At 41.9% G+C, this 22,737-nt stretch overlaps 1 pseudogene; it reads left to right on the top strand.

Annotated features, from left to right (window-relative positions):
• The first annotated feature begins 28 nt into the window (after positions 1–28).
• Positions 29–22,737, top strand: part of LOC121398842 — a 28,844-nt pseudogene continuing 6,135 nt past the window's right edge.

Raw genomic sequence — 22,737 nt, forward strand, 5'->3', positions numbered from 1 at the left:
TGTCGTGACGTTGACGCTTCTTAGGGATAGGCGCTAGACCCTTCGCTACGTATTATCCTACCGCCCACAATTTGGTCGCGTAGCTTTGACGTCATTGCCTCCGCAAAGCATCTCCGTTCCGGATCTAACGGGATCTGTAAGGCGACTAGAGTGTAGTCAGGTACGATAGAACTTAGGTTTGTGTAATTTTTAATTTGTATTGTTCTCAAAATGTCTTATTCGTCTACTGATGGTCGGGACGGTAACAACGTGGTTTTATTGGGTTTGGTAGTTTGTTTAGTACCGCCGGTTCTCAGCGGCAGAGCTCACATTCTGTTCCATAATAACCTTTATCACCTCAACTACTTGTGTTGCACCAGAGCAGCAACCTATAGCTGTTAGCTTTGCTACATTAAATAGAATAAAGAAAGGGAGCCTCTGATTGGTTGGTGGGTTACGGCACTTATAGTAATGAGCTGTTGTATAATGTTGTCAATTCTAATAATGCTACTGTGTGACATTGTGGTGGAACATGGACACAAGCACAGAAGCAGTAAATAAAAGCATTTTGCCAAAAGGGCCCCTAATCAGCATTGATTGTTCAGAGGCCCTGCATGGGGTGTCAGGGGCCCTACATTGATGATTCAGGGGCCCTTCCTTGGGGATCAGGGCCCCTTCCTTGGGGGATCAGGGGCCCTTCCTTGGGGGACCAGGGGCCCTTCCTTGGGGGGACCAGGGGCCCTTCCTTGGGGGGACCAGGGGCCCTTCCTTGGGGGGGCATCAGGGGCCCTTCCTTGGGGGGGCATCAGGGGCCCTTCCTTGGGGGGGCATCAGGGGCCCTTCCTTGGGGGGGGCATCAGGGGCCCTGCATGGGGGGGGCATCAGGGGCCCTGCATGGGGGAGGCATCAGGGGCCCTGCATGGGGGGGGCATCAGGGGCCCTGCATTGATGGTTCTGGGGCCCTTCCTTGGGGGGGGGGATTCAGGGGCCCGCATTGCGTACGCACAGAACACAACCAATGTAAATTTCGAGGCAAAATTTGTTTAGTGCAGCGTGGCCGGGCCCCCCTCAAGGCTCAAATCCTCCGGGGGCCCGGGAGGACTGTCCCCCTGTGACCCCCTGATGGCGGCCCTGTCTGGAGGCATGCCTGTTGTGAAAAAATGTGGCTCTGTCTGCCTAGACCCAGACCTGGACTGGTCAGTTTAATCAGCAGGCACAAGAACTGCTTATACTGTGACCATCAGACTGGCAATTTTTGTATTCTGGCAAATGCTATTTGGGGCTGAGGCTGCTATAGGATGTTTTTTTTTTAATGTCAGAGCCTATTTTAAATCCCAGTCTGGGCAAATTTACTAAAGGGAGAAGTGGCTGTCTTTGCCAGAAATCCATTCTGCAGGGACATTGCCAATTTACTAGCAAAAAAGTTAAACAGTAACCAAGTTTAACTCCCCTTTCGCCAGGTGAAATTTTTGCTTAGGCAAACGTTCGTTACTCCGCAAATTCGCTAAAGTGCAAATTTTCCATAACGTTACCCCTTTTGCCAGAGTCTGCTTCTGGCGAACTGATGAGATGAAGCTACATCCTCCTCAATCTTAGGTCAGAGACATCATATCCTGTATGCTGAAAAGTCATAAAAAAAAGTTAAACTGCTGGCGTTTTTTGTAAATTTTAAAGTGGGATTATGTTTAAAAGTTGTAACACATTTGACGCTCATGCCACATTTTGTTTTAGGGTGGGCTCATGTCTACGACAATAGAGGATCTCTTTTATCTTTATTTTGCTTCCTTGGACATTTTTAATAATTGGCCACTTCCAGCAATTTCACCAAGATCTCTAATAAAGCCACATATATGACACATATGTACCTGCCCTTTTTAAATTGACCTAAGTGTAAGTGTGTTAATCAAGTTTCGCTAGGCAGAAATTAACGCTAGTAAAAGTTCGCTATGAAATGCCCACGCTGACAAAGATTCAAAGCATTCGTCTGCTGAAACGTAACTTCACATTTTGATGAATTAGCATATGCCCTGTGAATTAATATCTGACAAAGTGGCGCAAGTGTGTCTTCCGAGGCAAAATTTCGGCCCTTTAGTGAATTTTCCTCATAGTTCACCTGCCCCATTAAAAATTGAGCGAACCATGAACTGATACTGGTATATATTTAAACTAACTTTACTGTGGGGCATAAAGTCATCTTCTGTTCTATTCAAGCAGTATGACAGATCATCTAAATTTAAAGGGTTAAGATGGCCATACACGGGCCGATAAAAGCTGCCGCTGTCGGCAGCTTATTGGCCCGTGTATGGGGGCCCCCGACGGGCTTCCCCGATCGAGATCTAGCCGAAAGTCGGCCAGATCTCGATCGGATGGGATTAAAAATCCCGTCGGATCACGGCCGCATCTGTTCGTTGATGCGGTCCCGCGATCCGACCGCCCGTTTGCGAACGCTAGGATCCGATCGTTGGGCCCTAGGGCCCACGATCGGATCAGTCCGATATTGCCCACCTTAAGGTGGGCATATCGGAGGGAGATCCGCTCGTTTGGCGACATCGCCAAACGAGCGGATCTATCCATGTATGGCCACCTTTATTCTTATCTGAAAAATGTACAATAACATTTTATTAAAATGACTTATGTGATTAGTGTTGTAAAATGATTTATCTCAAAAGAAATCTGATACTTCTGTGTGCCATAGAGTTACATTGCCTGGTACATAAAGGGTGAAATTAACAATAAAAATGTGAATATTGTATTCGTACAACCAACTCTTGTGCTTTGAGTACTTGAACAATAAGTGTCTTTTCCAGAATTTACATAAATTTTTTTCTGATCCCTTGAAAAATGTAAAATAGTGGTTCTATTGTGTTTTGTTATGAACTAGAGTTTTAGGCTAATGCAGGGATGGGCCAAGGTAGTTTGGCACCCTAGGCAAGGGCTTCACCATCCTGTATTACCATTTCCCACTTTACCATTACAGTTTTTTTAATAAACAAACCTTACAACACATACATTTAAAATTTTAATTTATATAAACATTGCCCCCAAATCTGTACCTGTGCCAGCAGCCAACAATGAGCCCAGCCATATTTATTAATACTGTGTGCCCCACCCCCATTGGTTGCGCCCTAGGGCGGTTACCTACCCTGCCTACCCCTTGGCCCGGCCCGGCCCTGGGCTAATGTTAAATCATATGTCAGAGATATGGACATTTGCTCTTGTGTAAAGTAACTGAATTTATTGGCATATGCCTGGCACTGCACATGGAGTGAAAGGTGGATGTCATTCATATCAGACTAGTACTACATTGAGGGGCTTCTGAATAGCAACATTAAATAAAGTTGTTAGTATGTGGAAAGTAATCCAAACAGAAAACCCTTGCACACTTGCCTTTCTACAGACCGTTCGGCTTAGTTCTCAGGATCCATGCAACTTGAAATTCAGCCATAAAAAGAAAAGTCACTGGGAGAACCCTTGCAATTTGGACAATTTGCGGAATTCAGCATTCAAAATTTCAAGGGTTCATCTAGCATGTAGAAAGTGTCACTAGCCCTGTAAGAAATTATATAAATTTGACTAGCGGTCAAATTTTCAGCCAATATGGGAAAGTCCATTTTTTTCTTATCCTAAAACAAAAAAAAAATGCTATTTTCTCTAAAGAAAAATTAAAGGGGAACAATGATCTTTCCTCCTGTGAATCTTTACCGCCCTTAATGAAGGACAATATCTTGCTGACCCTTCCTGCTACTGACTGACATTGCTTGCTTCAGTGAAGGTATTATCCTCCTTAGTTCCTTTCTCTGTCAATCAATTTCCTTTTTCTGCTTCCACTTTTGCATTCAGGTGTGTGTTTATTAAATACTGAACAATAAGCAATAACAGTTTTGACATTCTGACACTTTTTTTCAGCACAGTAAGCTTAGTACAGTTCCAATAACAACATGGATGAAGCTGCAATGGATGAACTACAGAAGCTTGAATATCTATCCCTGGTCTCTAAAGTCTGCACAGAGCTGGATAATCATTTGGGTATCAATGACAAAGATCTAGGTGAGGAACTACATAACAGATTAATAAGCAAAATTGCAATTATGGTACTAAGTGTGTTTGCCAGAATTATTGTATACATGTGTGTAATATAGTCCACAGTTAAATACTAAGGAAGCAAAAGGATAGCAGGGGCATACCCTAGCATTATTTATATCAAAGCATATCCAACAAGCATGCTTATCATTTTCTCATAAATTACTTTAAAAAACAAACTGTCCATTAAAGGAAAAGGAAAGTACTTGGGGTGCCAAATATTAGGTACCCCAAGTGAATGTATTTTCTTACCTGAAACCCTGGGCAGGTGCTCCTATCAGCATAAAACTGCACCGGCCCAGGGTTATTCCAGTGAGCACCATGGAGCGATCCTCTTCCGGCCTCTTCTTTCTTCGCACGGCCGTGCATGTGCATTAGAGTGAAAAGCCAAACTTTAACTAAAAAGTTGGCTTTTTCATTCTACTGTGCATGCGCCTGCCCCGGAAAATTTGAGAAGGTCCTGGAAGAGAAGCGCTTGGTGTTGCTCGCTGGAATAACCTCAGGCCAGTGCAGTTTTCTGCTGATAGAAGCACGAGCCTGGGGTGTCAGGTAAGTAAATAAATTCACTTGGGGGTGCCTAACATTTGGCACCCCCAAGTGTTAAACGACTTTCCTTCTCTTTTAAAATGTTCTGGATGTCATGGTGCAGCGACTTTCACCTTTTATATGAAGATATAATATATGACTTTTTGGGTGTCAAATCCTTTTTTGCGACAATCTGAAAAAGTTGTGGATTCTACTTTGGTCAGACTTTTTTTTTATTTAAAACATGACAAAGATTTGGATTTTGATAAATTTACACCCCCCCATTAGTCTAATAGGCCCCATTACATGAAAGAATCTGTCTCCTAGGTTGGTTCAGCTAATCAGATTTTAACTAATAATTCTTATGTACTGTATGGTGTATGTAATTGTAAATGTAATAGATTTTTAATTTTAATGTTTTGTTTTGCAGCTGAATTTGTGATCAGCTTAGCTGAGAAATCTACTTCGTTTGAAATCTTTAAATCTGCTCTTGAGAAAAATGGTGCAGAATTCACAGTAAGTCACCATATGTATTGCCTTCTGGTACATTTTTTTTTTTTTAAATTTCGTTAAAGGAGAAGTATTTCTTGAGTAAAACCATCTAGTGGCATATGCAGATGGCAAGTCTATCTGTATATTTCAATAAATATGCAACTTACATTAAAGTTTGAAAATAATTTGATCTTTCTTGCTTTATCTGTAGAAATAAATCAAATCTGTTGCATGACTGATGAATAGTCTTTAAGTCCAGTTGATTTGACTTATTTCTACAGATATACCATGACCTGGATGAATGAGAATCTTTACAAACATATCTTTCTTGCTGTTTTTTCCCCCAGTATTGCTACTGAAATTAGCAATAGAATTTGCAAAACAATGAAATTGCTGCGATTTAAAGCGTAAAAGAAAAATAAATACAATTTATCTTCAATTTCTATATACTTCAGTAAAATATTGTACATTAAATGGACTGGTCACCTTCAAACACCTTTTCTCAATTCAGTTAGTTTCAGATTGTTCACCAGAAATATACTTTTTTGAATTACTTTCTATTTTCTATGTGTGACCGATTTTCTAATATTGAAGTGTAAAGTTTCTTTTTTCACCTTCTGAAGCAGCTCTGGGAGGGGATCGTTGATTTTTTTAACTGTTCTAAATTGATACATTTAGTTGATAAATTTCTTACCTTTGTCCCTGTTGAGCACAATCCTTGCATTTCATTAAAGGCAGCTGTTAGAATTGATACAATAGTTGCTAATATTCCACAGATGCTGTTGAAAAATGTATAAACTAATTGTATCATCTAAATGTAGCGATGCTGCAGGATCACTGAGCTGCTGTACTGAGACAGTACAGACAGAAACATTAATCTTAAATTTTGGAAAATAGTAAAAAATAAAAGATGGGAAGCAATTGAAAAAAGTCTTTATTTTTGATAAAGAACCTGCAACAACTGAACTGAAAAAAAAAATGTGAACAACCCCTTTAAAGTATAAAAATAATTTGATCTTTCATGCTGTCTTTGTTACAAAATTGCTACTGAAATTAGGATTGTACTCCCAGAATTTTTGAAGAAATTAAATTGCTGGATTTAAAGCAGTGAAAGAAAAATCCAGTGTTGGCTCTTGGTCTTGCAATTACTGGACTGGCACATGTAAAGTTATTAGGAATTTTTGGTATATATTTTTGGAGTATATATATCTTCATATATAACTATTCGGCCTTTGGAAAATTTGAATCACTGACCCCTTGGTTCTAAAGGATAAAGGTGTTTTACTTTATTTCTGATAAATGTTTTGTACTCTTTCATCACCGTGTGGCTTATTGTGACCTATTACTTTTATGGTTTATGGTCCCACTGTTGGTTTATATGTATTTTGGGAAGGATAAAGGTCCTTTTAAACACAGAGTACTGGTTTTGTAATATGTCCATATATCTTACTGTATGCTAATTTGGATATGATCTCTGGTGAAAATTAGCCATAATATTCACCTTTAGAGGACATTGTTGGTTGTTAACTACTAATGTATCATACAATCATCCATTAAAACTCACCATAAATGTTTTGTGCCATGTTCATTTTATTGCTCCTTTAATAGATTACTCTTTAAATTAGACTTTTTCTGAATTAAACTAGTCACGTTATTGATTCTGAATTAAATTACCTCCTGCAGGATTCCCTTATAAGCAATTTGCTGCGTCTGATTCAGACAATGAGACCTCCAGCAAAACCTTCTACAAGCAAAGGTTAGTCCACAAAGCTCTTTGGGGCACATTGATTAAATTTTAAAATTGATCCTCAAATTTCACCTTGTGTATGTCTGTTTAGAAAAGCAAATAGCTGTTATATTTACCGTAATACTAATCTGTTATGTATCTTTTCGTGAATAGAAACTCTGATCAAGCCAAATGGTGAAAAAGAAAGCTGAAAGAATTATTTCCAGCACTTTGCAGAGCAGATAATCCAACTGTCCGGGTGAGTTCGACTCTTAGGCTACTGACTGAATTTCAGCCTCTGTATTAACGCAAGCTAAGAACCTGCTCATCTGCTGACCCCTGCCCACTCATGTGTCTGCACCTATAGGCATTGTGTTAGCCTAGGTGAAAAGTAAAAAAGAAAAAAAAAACCCACACTGTTTGGGACTTTGGAATTTTCACAAATTGTTTTTTATTAGCAATAAAGCACTGATAACTGTTGAGCACTGTTTTCAAGGATTTGGTGCACCTTAGGGTAGTGAAGCTTGTTGAAGAAAGAGTAAAGGTGGCCATACACAGAGATGTGCTTGTTTGGCCATTTCGCCAAACGGGCGGACCTCTCCCCGATATGGGGCTGATCCGATCATGGGCCCTAGGGCCCAACAATCGGATTATAATGTGTGGCATACGCGTGGTTGGATCGCAGTACCGCATCAACGAACAGATGCGGCCGCGATCCAATAGGATTTTTAGCCCTGCCTGATCGACATCTGGCCTACATTCGGCCAGATATCGATCAAGGAAGCCTGTAGGAGTGCCCCACACACGGGCCAATAAGCTGCCAACTCGGTCTGTCGGTAGCTTTTATCTGCCCGTGTATGGCCAACTTAAGATAGTGAAGCCTGCTGATATCCTGGTAATTCATACTTGTAGCTGGTTGTATACAAAGTCTTTTTCCACTCTAGCCCTTTCTATAGCTGGCCATAGATGCAAAGATCCGATCGTACTACTCATCATCATCATCTCCCGACCTGCCACTAACCATTCCGATCAAATAAAGCACAAAAGAACAGATCAGCTGATGTTCTGCCCCTGACAGCAATCGTACGAAAGTTATGTTTGACCAAAGCTAGTGACAGTCTCCCTCTGAAAATCGTACGATTCGGCAATACATGCAGAGATATTACTCGCAGCCGACAAATCTTTTAACCTGTCTGATCAACCAAACGACCAATCTCCGCCGGACGAAAAATATCGGGACTCTCCACACACGTTCCGAAAATCGTACGAATTCTCGATTCTGACGATCAGATCTTTGCGTCTATGGCCAGCTAAGTTTGTGACAAGAATAAGTTGCCAGTTAAGATCGACTGCTCAAAAAGCTCAAAGTTATGGGAAGCCTGTCTACTATGCAACCCATTTTAAGCAAATCTATTGTTTATCATCAAATTGTACTTTTTCTTTGCAATAATAAGAGTGGCTTGTACTGACTAAGCTGCCTAACTCTCTATTGGTGGCAAACTATTTTGTTTTATTTATATGTATCCTATATCTTTTGGTAAACTTAAGGCATCTACATTACATGATAAATTCCTTAACCAGAAAATGCCAGAACCCAAACGTTTCCAAACCTGTATAGAAGAAGTAGCTAGTATTTTACAGACAAGCCAAGATACTGTACGCAATGGATTTTTACGTTTCACCATACTAAATTAAGATATATTTTTTTGCTTCCATGCAGACCATGCTAGATCCTGAGGATGTGAAAGTGGCTGCAGATGCACTGCAAGAACTTGAAGCACTAATGCCGAAGGAGGAGAAAAGTAGCAAGCACAAGTATGTAATTGCACATTTTTAAAGAAACTTTCATACTGTGGGTTAGCTGATATGTTTTTCAAAAAAATGCTCAAAATGTTAGCAATCACTTTTAATATTGTTAATTTCTCTTGCCTAGATTGGGGGACACAGGCACCATGGGGATGAAGATCCTGTTGCTTGGAGGATGGACACTAAACGGTTAACAAGCTCCTCCTCCTGCACTGGTTCTCATACCCTGCCTACTTCCTTTCCCCTCAGTTTTACTTTAGTGTCCTCAGAAGGAGGACAGATGCTACTGGCTGGGAGCAATGGTGCCGATTTATTCATGTGCCATGCCAGCAGTGGGGCCTGAGTTCACTTTCCCGAGCCCCCCACCAGCCGAATAATGTTGTGCCCTGATTGCCTTCCCGCTCCACGGAGGTCTGCAGGCAGAGGCTCCCTCAACACCCTGGGGCTGCTGGTTCCCGCTCCACGGAGGCTGCACCAGCAGCCCAGAACGGGGTACGCACCAAAAATAGGGCAGGAATGGCTGGCAACGAAAGGGGTAAGTGTTTTTTAACCCCTTTTCACCCCCTTATACCTTCCGACTTCCACAGACAGGGTAGGCCCCTATCTGCAGATTACTCACATTCCCCTCTAGGAGCAGAGGCGTGTGGGATAGCGCTCTTACCCGCTCTGGCTCTAAACAGCTTAGATACACGGAGGGACCGTTCTTGTGTTGGTCCTATTCTTCTGCGCATGTTGTTCCGGCCGCCATCTTGGAAGAGGGCGTCGGCACTCTCTGCGGCGGCCATTTTCCCTGGGGCATACTGCGCGATCACGTTCACAGCCTGACACACGCGCGTCACTTCCGGCTGCCATCTTGGAAGAGGGCGTTGGCGGATGCACTCTCTACGGCGGCCATTTTCCTTGGGGGCATACTGCGCAATCGCGTTTCCCTGGCCTTGCCGACGCATGCGTCACTTCCGGCCGCCATCTTGGGACACGAGCTGGAACGGCGCACTCGCTCCCTCTACCTTACTGTGGCGATACTGCAGAGCAACCAGAGTAAGTACTCTTGTTGTATTTCCCTAGGCAGTCTTAGTCTTGTTCTGGCACTAAGCATGTCACTTTTACCCATGCAGGTCGCCCCTACAGGGACAGCCCAGGTGCACACAGGACTTACTCAGTTCCCTGCCTGCTTCCTTTTCTTAAGGAAGAGCCAACCCTCTATAGTATGACTGACAGAGTAGAGGAAATGCCCTCTTCTAAGCGGCAGACTAAGTCCCGCACCCCATCTCAAATTGCATTCCTTGCATGCTCGTCATGCAAAACAAAATTTGACATTGCCTCTTCTGACCCAAAGTGTGTAGCTTGTAGTACTGGTAATATACCTGCTCCTAGCTTACCCAATGCAACCCTACAACCCGGCTCAGCGATAACTTCGGCTTCTCAGGCGAGCTCGGATTCTGAATTTGTGCGTGCTCTCTCCCTCTCACTGGCTGGTCTACAGAATCTAGCCAGGATTCCAGAGACTTTGGACAAGGTCTTGGAACACCTCTCTAGTCAGCCACAAAGGATGAGCGCACAGGCAACTGCTTCTAAGCGGTTTCATTCCCCCCCACCTGAGTCACCTGAAGAGGAAGAGTCAGGGGAAGAGGGGCAAGTGTTGTCAGGGGAGGAGTCAGATCAGGAGCAGGATACTCCCAGGTCACAAAGGGAGGTAGAATCACTGATACAGTTAGTGTTACAAACATTAAACATTGAAGACACAGCAGCTACAGCTGAGCCTAGCAAAAACATTTTCAAAAGGCAGAAGAAGACTTCATATGTTTTCCCGGCTTATGAGCACTTAGATGACATTGTTAAGGCTCAGTGGAAAGTTCCAGACCGCAAGCTCCAACTATCTAAACGCTTTTCACAGTCCTATCCATTTCCTCCGGAAAATACAGACCTCTGGTCCTCCCCACCAGTGCTGGATCCTCTGGTGTCACGGCTTTCTAGGACCACAACCATACCAGTGGCTGACGCAGCTTCTTTTAAGGACCCAATAGACAAACGTCTAGAGGGTTTCTGTAAGGCCATTTTTTCAGCAGCAGGAGCTGCGCTTCAACCAATCTTTGCCACAGCGTGGTTGTCAAGAGCAATAGAGATATGGGTTGAGCAGGTAGCACAACTTATTGGGTCTGAGGACCCGTCTACAGATCTTTTATTGTCTCAAATAGCTGATGCAAACTCTTATATCTGCGAAGCAGCATTGGATGCAGCAAAACTCATTGCCGGAGCTTCAGCACAGTCCATTGCAGCCAGACGTTTTCTATGGTTAAAAAACTGGTCTGCGGACCTCACATCAAAGAGATCACTAGTCAGTCTTCCGTTTGTGGGTAAACAGCTTTTTGGAGCAGAGCTCGACAAGATTATATCACAAGCGACGGGTGGAAAGAGTACCCTGCTACCGCAAAACAGACCCAAGCGCACCACCTTTAAGAGAAGACCTTTTCTGCGGCCCTTTCGTCAGGGTCAAGGCCAAAGGCAGAGAACACAAACGGAAAAGCACCAATCTTCCAGCCGTTCCAGATACCCAATCAAACAAGGCCACAACTGGTCTTCAACCAGACAAACAGCCAAGCCTTCTCAGGAGAAACCCGCCTCCGCATGAAGAGGTGCCCACCCCCGAGAGTGTCTTCATAGGCGGACGCCTAAGAAACTTTCGGGAGGTGTGGGAACAGAGAGTCCAAGACCCTTGGGTCCTGAAGGTAGTCTCCCACGGCTATCTCATAGACTTTATACAAATTCCTCCAAGAAGATTTTTTGTGTCACGTCTTCCCTCAAGGGAACCAAAGCGTTCAGCATTTCGAAAAATTCTCCGAGATCTCACAAGCTCAGGGGTCATACAGCAGGTTCCACCTCTAGACAGGGGCAGAGTTTTTTATTCCAATTTGTTCATCGTCCCCAAAAAGGACGGATCCTACCGTCCTGTGCTGGATCTAAAGGCAGTAAACAAATATGTCAAGCGTCAACATTTCAAGATGGAATCCATTCAATCGGTTCTGCTGTCCCTGGAGATGGGAGAATTTATGACAGTAATAGATATCAAGGACGCGTATCTTCACGTGCCAATACACCCCAACCACTACAGATTCCTTCGTTTCTTCGCTGCAGGAGAACATTGGCAATTTGTGGCACTTCCATTCGGCCTATCCTCAGCCCCGCGTGTCTTCACAAAGGTCATGGCAGCAGCTCTAGCAGATTTGAGGCTGCAGGGAATAGGAGTCATACCATACTTGGACGACCTACTTGTCAAAACTCCGTCCCACTCCTTAACAACAAACCACCTACAGACCGTGGTGGACAGATTGACCCAATTAGGTTGGCTCATCAATTGCAAAAAATCAATTTTCACTCCAACGCAACGACAGAATACCTAGGTCTGATGATAGACACGTCGCTGGGAAAAGCTTTTCTTCCACCTGCCAAGATATCCACCTTTCGCACAAGATTAATGATCATTCAGAAAGAGAGATATATACCACTCAGAGTAGCCATGAGAGCACTGGGGACAATGGTAGCGGCTATTCCAGCTGTACCGTATGCCCAGTTACACACCAGACCATTGCAGAGACTAATTCTATTACATCAAAGAAGGATGCGTACAGAGCTAGACCGCAGGATACTAATAACAGAGCCCGTTCAAGCGTCAATGAAATGGTGGCTCCAAGCATCAACATTGCAATCAGGCAAGCTGTTTCCCAACCATACATGGACAGTAGTAACAACAGATGCCAGCTTACAGGGGTGGGGAGGAGTACTGGAACAACACACAGTACAGGGCAGATGGAGCCCAGGGGAAGGATCCCTCCCAATCAACATCCTAGAGCTCAGGGCGATATGGCTCTCCTTGTCACACTGGACCCACAATCTCAAGGGTCGACCAGTGAGAATTCAGTCGGACAACATGACGGCAGTGGCCTACATAAACCATCAGGGAGGCACAAGAAGCCAAGCGGCGCTGGCCGAAGCACAAAGGATACTTCTATGGGCAGAGGAGAATGTGCCAGCAATCTCCGCAGTACACATTCCAGGAGTAGACAACTGGATAGCAGACTTCCTCAGTCGAGAGACAGTAGATCAGGGCGAGTGGAGTCTGCATCCGGAAGTGTTCCAAGAGATAGTAAGAAGGTGGGGTATACCAGAAGTGGACCTAATGGCGTCAAGATACAACAACAAGCTGCCAAGCTTTATGACAAGAAGCAAGGATCCTCTAGCAGTAGCGGTGGACGCGCTAGTAGCACCTTGGCCGTTTCACAGGGTATACGTGTTCCCACCTCTCGCTCTGATTCCAAGAGTCATCAGACGAATAAAGGAAGAGAGAGTAGAGGCAATACTGGTGGCTCCATTCTGGCCCCGCAGACCTTGGTTCGCAGAGATCATGCGGCTAGCAGCAGACACTCCATTTCGGTTTCCAGTCAGGGACGATCTGTTAACACAGGGACCTATCGTCCACCCGAATTCTCCACGGCTGGATTTAACGGCATGGCTCTTGAGGCCTTGATACTCTCCAGGTCAGGAGTTCCACAGGAGGCCTTACCTACCTTATTGAAGGCCAGAAAGCCTGTATCTGCACGGATTTACCATAGGATATGGAAGACCTTCATCTCATGGTGCGAGACTAACTCCAAAGACCCACAGATCTTAAACGAAGCAAACGTACTGTGTTTTCTGCAGGAGGGACTGGATAAGGGTCTAGCCATCAGTTCCTTGAAGGTCCAAGTATCTGCACTATCTATCTTCTTCCAACACCAGTTGGCGTTGCGGCCTAACATTAAGACTTTCATACAGGGTGCTCTTCGACAGGCACCACCATACCGTCACCCCGTTCCTCCATGGGATCTTAACCTAGTACTATCAGCAATGCAAAAACAGCCTTTTGAACCTATCATGGACATTTCCTTGCTTACACTGACTATTAAGACAGTATTTTTATTAGCCATCACGTCGGCTAGACGAGTGTCAGAGTTGGCAGCCTTATCGTGTAAAGTGCCGTTTACAATTTTCCATAAGGACAAGGTAATTCTAAGGCCAACACCGGATTTCTTGCCTAAGGTGGTGTCCGAATTTCATCTGAACCAGGACATTGTAGTGCCTTCCTTCTGCCCTCATCCCAAGACACAGATAGAGAAAAAGCTGCACAAGCTAGACGTGGTCCGTACGCTGAGTATTTATGTATCCGTTACCAAAAGTATAAGAAGAACTGACAGTCTTTTCATCATTCCGGAGGGACAAAGAAAGGGCCTCCGGGCATCGAAGGTAACGAACGATTTCCAGATGGATCAGGTCGGCCATCTCAAAGGCTTATGTAGCAAAGGATAGACCTCCACCCTTCGGGATTCGAGCTCACTCGACCAGGTCGATGAGTACTTCCTGGGCAGTACGCCACCAGGTTTCCGCTGAACAGGTTTGTAGAGCTGCAGTGTGGTCTTCAGTACACACTTTTTCCAGGTTCTACAAGATACACACTATCTCCTCGGCTGAGGCAAGCTTTGGGAGAAAGGTGCTACAGACTGTTGTAAGCTGAGCAATGGGGTGCAAGTCCCGCCCTCATGGGTAGCGTTGGGACGTCCCCATGGTGCCTGTGTCCCCCAATCTAGGCAAGAGAAAAATAGATTTTTGGACACAGGCCTTCCCTCCCTGTATAGGTTATAATTCAAAATTCTTCTAGCACACTGTCTAAGTGTGACTGTATATAGTTCATAGGGGGTGAGAGTTCCTTTTCTGTTTGCACATGGTGATAGTAGGGTTGTCCTTCCTTCTTCGGCCCGAAAACTGAGGGGAAAGGAAGTAGGCATGGTATGAGAACCAGTGCAGGAGGAGGAGCTTGTTAACCGTTTAGTGTCCATCCTCCAAGCAACAGGATCTTCATCCCCATGGTGCCTGTGTCCCCCAATGTAGGACAAGAGAAAAGGATTTAACGGTAAGTACAAAAATCTATTTCTTGTAATTGTTGTGTTAAGGCCACCCACCCCAACTAGTGATTACAGACATTCCAAATACTGGGCTACTTTCAAAACAATTAGTACATTATTGCCTTTCTTAGTTATTACAAAATGTGATTCAGTTACATGAAAAATGAATTGGGAAGTAAACAATTCACAGCATTACAATTTGAAATTACATCCTGATCATATTTGTACTTTTTCAAATAATACAAATTTCATATCTAAGCCAATTCTAATTAATGTTACATACCCTGATTTTGTTTTTCTTCTTGGGGATTCTGCTGTATTAAATGATTGCTTTAGACTGGAAATAATTAAGACTATATGGATTCTTTTTCAGTTAAATAAAAAAATCTGTGCATTTCAGACCTTTTCCCAAAGGTATTTTTGATTGTATTTTTTCTTCTTCTTATTTTCTCTTCAGAGATAAAAAAAGGAGGAGCCGCAGTCGAAGCCGGGAGAGAGGTAGTAAACATAGACGTAGATCTCGCTCTAGATCCCGAAGCCGCAAAAAAGCAAAAGACAGATATAGATCACGAAGCCGAAGCCCCGTTAAGGAGCACCGTTACAGTGAACATCATTCTGATAAAAATACCTCGGGTTGGAAAGAGAAGCATGTTGATAGACCACCACCCGAAGAGCCAGCAATTGGGGACATATACAATGGCAAAGTGACAAGCATCATGCAGTTTGGGTGCTTTGTTTAGCTGGAAGGCTTAAGGTAAATCTAGTTTGATATATATATATATATATATATATATATATATATATATATATATATATATATATATATATATATATATATATATATATATATATATATATATATATATATATAGTGTTTTGTCCATCCAAAGCATATTGTTAATGTTCGCCTTTAACGCTCCTGCTAGGTATCCGATAAGTTAGTGATCTCTTACGGTATAATGAAAAGTCTTTAAAGGGTGGGAGGTGCCAAAATGTTAGGCAACCTTCAGGAAAATGGATTTGCTAATATTTTCCGTGGTCTGGTGCTCCTGTTTTGAGAAAACTGCACTGACTGGTGGAAAGACACTCTAAGAGCTGTGTTGGGATCTCCTTATATTAAGATTAATTTGGCTATTGTGCTTGCCCATTAGAGGAAATCTTGCTGGGTTTACTTAGTGCCATTGAGGGTCTACCTATATTATAGAAAAATGTTTTTCTTTTTTTGTATTACATTTAATACTGTGTTTTTCTGTTTGCATAAAAGGATTATACAGTATTTGAGTTTATTAAGAAAGCTAATGTGCACATCTTCTGGGGATGCCCAGGACTAACGGACTACTGGTCTCAGATAAGGGAAATCATTAAAGAGATCACAGATGTAGAAATTCCAAATGCTCCCTTAGAATTACTTCTCCACCATACACCCAACTCAATTCAGACATATCGCAAGTCTGTTATACTAATTTTGCTGGATACAGCTAAATTGCTTATTACCGTAAAATGGAAACAGCGCACATCTCCTAAAATGGTGGATTGGATACGAAAGATTACAGAAATTGAGAGATTTGAGAGTTATAAGACATCAACCACAGAAGAGAGAGAGCAATATAATCAGAAATGGTGTTATTGGACACAGCTTAAAGAAGCAGACAAATATAAAATGTTGATGCAGGCTTAGGTTAATGTGGCAATGAAGGTTTATAAAGGACTAGATATATTTTCTGGCTGGGCCTTATACTTGTGGGGAGACAGACTAAGGAAATCCGGGATGGGTTGACCCGAGGCCATTGACAAATTAGGTGTTCCAGGATTATTATGCACATAATGCTGTTAGTAATTTCTAGGGAATATAGAAATTAGTAGACTATTATATATTATTTGTATAGTGAAACTAGATTGACTGATCTGTGACACCCGCTCACAAGATATCCTGTGTGGGAGATATATGTGATAGCTAGAAGATTTCTTCTTTTCTTCTCTTTTCTTTCTTCCTTTTCTATTGGACTCATCTTATCCATACTTTCTGTTTTCTTTACATTCAGAGAGGAAATGTTGCCCCTTTTGAAACAATGTAATGCAGATTGTTGGTTTTCTTATGCTTGATCTGAAACTTCAAATAAATCAGAATTTAAAAAAAGAAAGAAAGCTAATGTGTTATCCCTAGAAAATGCCTGTAAAGTGAAAGAGCAGAAAATGTTGAAAAAACTTGTCAAGTAGTGTGATTATATGAGCTGACAGCCAGTTGGTTAAAAAGCAACCGTGCCATTGGACTTCAACTACATCTCAATTTTTGACTCCTTCAGAACAAGTAGGCAGTTTATCTGCTTGTGTATGGCACAATTGTACAGAGATCTTTTAAGCAGATTTGAAAATCCTGCGGACTACATTGGTGCGCTGATGCGCTCCTCTCCCATCGGTCCTGCATAGGTGCTAATTATAATCAAGCCCAGGGGCCAAACTAGCAAATCCACTTGATTTGGCCCAGAATGTAGATGATCATATTGAGGCAGAGATCCGCTCATTGAGTGATCTTACCAAACAAGCAGATCTAGGTATGAATTGACAGCTTTAAGTTGATTTTGGACTTTTCCACTTGGGAGTCTATTTTCATCCTTTATTTATATACTTTCCCTATTATGCATGTAAATGAACTGTAGGTGTCTGAGAATGTTTCTGGAGTGTGAAAGGAAACGGAAGTCTCCTTAGCAAAGTCACAAAACTCCAGCAGAAACATTTGTACCCATTTATGTTATGTAACACCTTCACATAAATGATGTTGCATTCCTGTCACATAGGAAACGTTGGGAAGGATTGGTTCACATATCGGAACTGAGAAGGGAAGGACGTGTTGCAAATGTAGCGGACGTAGTAAGCAAAGGACAAAGAGTAAAAATTAAGGTGCTTTCCTTCACTGGATGTAAAACCAGCCCCAGCATGAAGGTGAGAGCTTTATGGACAATAAAACATTTATACTAAACATTGCTAAATGTCTGTTTAACTTTGACCTCCATGACGAACATGAGAAAATTTCCTAATTAATAAGGTATACAGCAATGATCCAGGCAGATCACACTAAAAGCTTTCTATGAAACTGCAGCTATTCTCTTTAGGTGGGACTAAGGGCAATGGCCGACAGTTAGATTGCTCTCCCAAAAGTGCCTCTCCATTGGAAATATCTGCAATCGCTGGCGGTAAAACCTACAATTCTCTTGAAGTTTCCTCCTGTGGTGACTTTGGAAGAACAAAGCATTGCATTGGTTAAAGTACTCCAATAATTTTTTTTTCTTTATTATTTGATGCCTGGTTATTGTTTTATGGCTACAGGGGCTAATGATACCCAATACTCTTTGCCAATGGTATTGTATTGTTGGGTTAACTTTCCTTATACACATATATATCTTATAAGTCCATGCTAGAAACATCCGGCCCATGTTCTCTAAGCTGTTTCCGTGGAGTCTCCGTGTCGAGAAGCATGCAAGATGCAGCCTGCCATAGGGGAAGACTGGAACGATTGTAAATGTGGGGCTATGACACACAGCCAGAACTATTGACACTTGAAAATACCCTGCCATAGACCATACTGAGAATGGTCTCTGCTAAAACCTGTGTAATATCACTTATCAGTATTGTCTGTTTTGTAGCTGCTACAAGTAGCTGGCTGCACATAGCTCTGTGTGTCATTGCAATAAGATTTGGGTGCACTGGCACAGCACTAATGGGTGTCATTCAATAGTGATCACATGTCCCGTGTACTTTTGTGTTGTTCAACTGATCTATCAACAAATGCCTCACTCGCCAGTTATATTGTTTTCTATTGCACAATCTTCTTTGATGTCTCAACAGTAGCCAATTTGTTCTCATGTTTCAGGATGTTAATCAAGACACTGGTGAAGACCTGAATCCCAACAGACGCAGAAATCTCATAGGTGACGGTAACGAAGAAGCGTCCATGAGGAACCCAGACCGACCAACCCATCTTTCTTTAGTAAATGCGCCAGAAGTTGAAGATGATACCTTAGAAAGAAAACGCCTTACAAAAATCTCAGATCTTGAAAAGTGGGAGATCAAACAGGTGATCTATTTAGTCAAAATAAAATACAATTCATAATACAGACATTGGTTTTTAGTTTCCACACCTTCTTTCTGACATTCGTGTTTCTTTAGATGATTGCAGCTAATGTTCTCTCAAAAGAAGAATTCCCTGATTTTGATGAGGAGACTGGGATTCTTCCTAAGGTGGATGATGAGGAAGGTATGTTATTCTGTTTTCTGTTTTTAACTGTGTTCCCTTAAAAAATGTTTGTGGGGCTTCTGGAAACTGATGGAAGGCTGCTGAATGGAAATCCCTGTGCTCTACACTATGCAGTCTGATTATTGTTATTAGTTTTACACTGAATATTTAAGCAGCGTGTAAACTGCACCCACTGCCCAGCACTGGGAAAGAATAAGTAATCCGTGACACCAATAAATTAAAGGCGCAGTAACACCAGAAAATTAGTGTTTTAAAGTAACAAAAATAGCTTGTACGATTGCACTGCACTGGTAAAACTGTTTGCTTTGGAAACACTACTATAGTTCATATAAACAAGCTGCTGTGTAGCAATAGTGGGAATTAAAAAAAGGCACAGGTTAAATAGTGGATAACAGATAACACCATTATGTTCTACACAACTTATCTGCTATCTGTTGTGTAACCTGAGCCTTTTATCCTTTGAATGGCTGCCCCTATTGCTACACAGCAGCTTATTTAAAAAACAATAGTAGTGTTTCTGAAGCAAATACACCAGTTTTAAAACACAATTTTTTTTGATGGTACTGTTCTGATTTTTTACATAGTGAAGGTTACCGTTTTGTACCATTATTTCTGATCTGCAGTTTGTCTAGCAGTCATTTCTACATAGTACTGCTGTGTCCACTATATACTCTCCAATAGCAGCAAACCTATAGATGCCCATTTGACGTTATTAAACCATGTTTTTTTTTTTTTCCTCAGATGAGGACCTTGAGATAGAGCTGGTTGAAGAAGAACCCCCGTTTCTTAGAGGACACACAAAACAGAGTATGGACATGAGTCCTATATAAATAGTAAAGGTAAGTATTATATGGCCCTTAGTGTAGTTCCCCCTCAAAGAGCTGCTACCTGGGTCAGGGTGTTTCCTGCAGCTTCAAAAACTACTGACTTCTGGAACACCTACAGCAGCTAGTCACGTTGTCAGTAACTGAAATGCCGGAATTTGACCATATAACTTTTTTTTTTTTTAAAGAATCCAGATGGCTCTCTCTCTCAAGCTGCTATGATGCAGAGTGCTTTAGCAAAGGAGAGACGAGAAGTGAAGCAAGCTCAACGGGAAGCAGAGATGGATTCTATACCTATGGGATTGAACAAACATTGGGTGGATCCTTTGCCTGACGGTAAGAATGTCAATTTGTATATTCACTCTTCATGCAAGATGGGTAAAATATTTGTTATATACTGTAAATGTGACATTGTGTACAGTTTGTTTAAGAAGAACAAATGTTGTGGGACCTGGAGCAATTTAGAGCATTTCATAGCTGTCAATTCAGATGCTTTCAATCCTGCTACTGTAAAAGGAATATGCCTCTGTCCATAAATGTGCAAATATATGTTGAATACATCAAAACTCATTGTGTTTTATATGTACATGTTAAAGGAAAACTATACCCCCAAAATGAATACTTAAGCAACAGATAGTTTATATCAAATTGAATGACATATTAAAGAATCTTACCAAACTGGAATATATATTTACATAAATATTGCCCTTTTACATCTCTTGCCTTGAACCACCATTTCGTGACTCTATCTGTGCTGCCTCAGAGATCACCTGACCAGAAATACTACAACACTAACTGTAACAGGAAGAAGTGAGGAAGCAAAAGGCACAACTCTGTCTGTTAATTGGCTCATGTGACCTTACATGTGGTTTGTATGTGTGCACAGTGAATCGTACGATCTCAGGGGGCGGCCCTTATTTTTTAAAATGGCAATTTTCTATTTATGATTACCCAATGGCACATGCTCCTAAAAAAGTATATTATTATGATAATGGTTCATTTACATGAAGCAGTGTTTTACACATGAGCTGTTTTACTCAGTATCTTTTAATAGAGACCTACATTGTTTGGGGGGTATAGTTTTCCTTTAAAGTGAACGCATTCTCTGATCAAGATGCTTTTTCCAGATTGGAATGCTTATTTGTAACATCTTAGGGGGATTTGCAACCACAACTACAGTTGCATTCATTTATATTTTCTCTGAAGTCAGTTACGCATAAAACCCTATTTGGTAAAAGGTCTTGCATCTAAATTTGCCCTTTGCACTGGCGTATAGTTGCGCTAAGCACCTCTTAACCCTTCCTTCCTTCTGTTCCTAATCAAATGATGTTGCTCCTATTGACTGTAGGTAGTAGCTGAAGGGTTCCCTCAACACCCTGCATCAATATGTGCATTGCATGCGTCATTTATGTGATAAACACTGGAAATGACGGCAACTGGACGTGGAAAACTATTAGAGTAATTTTGTCATTTGCTTTGTGCTGCGAGTGCAATTGTGGTAATTTTGATGCATTGGTGACAATTGCATCAGGTGCAATGCGATCGCAACAATACTGAAATTCTGGGAAAAACACTGCATAGTGGGGAAAAAACCCACGTTGCTCACAGCCCTTGTAGTCGTAAATGACCCCCACATTTGTCAAGTTCAAGTGAGAGACGTGGAGTTGGGCAGACAATTGTTCCATGTTGTACATTTATAATGTTTATAATGTCAGCTAATAGAAGTCAATTTAGCAGCAAACACAAAGCCTTCCTCCCTACATCTAATTTCCCAGGGCCGCCTCAATGTTGCACAGAGCAAGGGAAATATTTGAGATAAATACCCTCAAACCTCGCCATAAGCATTCCACCTAGTTTTCTGAAATCATTCTTAACGACTTCCTACTTTCCTTTAACTTTGTTATTGGCATCATTGTGTACCATATCTGCTGGGTTTTCCCCAGATCCTCATAATAATCTGTCGCTCCAGCATATAGCCTATCCACATTTTTAACAACTGAATCCTCTATTACTATAACCTTCCTTTGCTTCCTATCCGTCCGCTCCACCATCTACTAGACCCCTCGCCCCCCCAGAGTGCTCTTGAGAGTGAGCTCACTTCCATACACTTTAGTTTAAAGCTTTTGTTTTTCATTAATGTCACAAATAACTGCTTATAAGTCTTTTGTGCAGATGGTCTGCAAAACATTTAAAGAGACCATAGCTGGAAATATGTCCCTGGAAAATGTGATTGACAGGAAATATTGTAATATTACGTGCTCCAGTTTAGTTACCTTTTCCCGTGACTAAACATTACCTATTGGTTAAGACACATACGTTTTCATGAAAATATCTTCTTATAGATTTCTTTGCATTACAGTTGATGGAAGACAAATTGCTGCTAATATGAGGGGAATTGGAATGATGCCAAATGATATTCCGGAATGGAAGAAGCATGCTTTTGGTGGCAACAAAGCATCCTATGGAAAAAAGACCCAGATGTCAATTTTGGAACAGAGGGAAAGTCTCCCCATTTACAAGCTGAAGGAGCAGCTTGTGCAGGTAAAGTCATAACTAAAAACAAAGCTGGATCTTTTGAAGGAATGGCAGGAGAAAAGTTATTCGCATAAAGTTGCATGGTCAACTAAACAACAACAAAAATGTTTCCTAGTCAGATTTACTTAAAATGTTTTAACTCCCATGACAGCCCATCTACTGATCGGAGGAACAGAAGAGAAGCAAGGAAGGGATACATTTGCTCCAAGTGACATTCACGTTGACCTTTGTTTTATCCTCTAGGCTGTGCATGACAACCAGATCCTCATTGTTATTGGGGAAACTGGCTCAGGAAAAACAACCCAAATCACTCAGTATTTGGCAGAAGCTGGTTACACGACCAGAGGGAAAATAGGCTGCACCCAGCCCAGAAGAGTCGCTGCAATGTCTGTTGCTAAGAGAGTGTCTGAAGAATATGGCTGTTGTTTAGGACAAGAGGTAAACTTAAGGAAACTCACTGTTTTCCTTCTTGTGTATATATTGTGAATAGAGGAGATCTTATGTACATGCTGACATTAGTCTGGGAACTTAATTGGCTCTTGATAAAACTAAATGTGTTTTTGGACTATGGTTGCAACCTATGTA

This window comes from Xenopus laevis, chromosome 9_10S (genome assembly GCF_017654675.1).
Source record: "Xenopus laevis strain J_2021 chromosome 9_10S, Xenopus_laevis_v10.1, whole genome shotgun sequence".
Lineage (NCBI taxonomy): Eukaryota > Metazoa > Chordata > Amphibia > Anura > Pipidae > Xenopus > Xenopus laevis.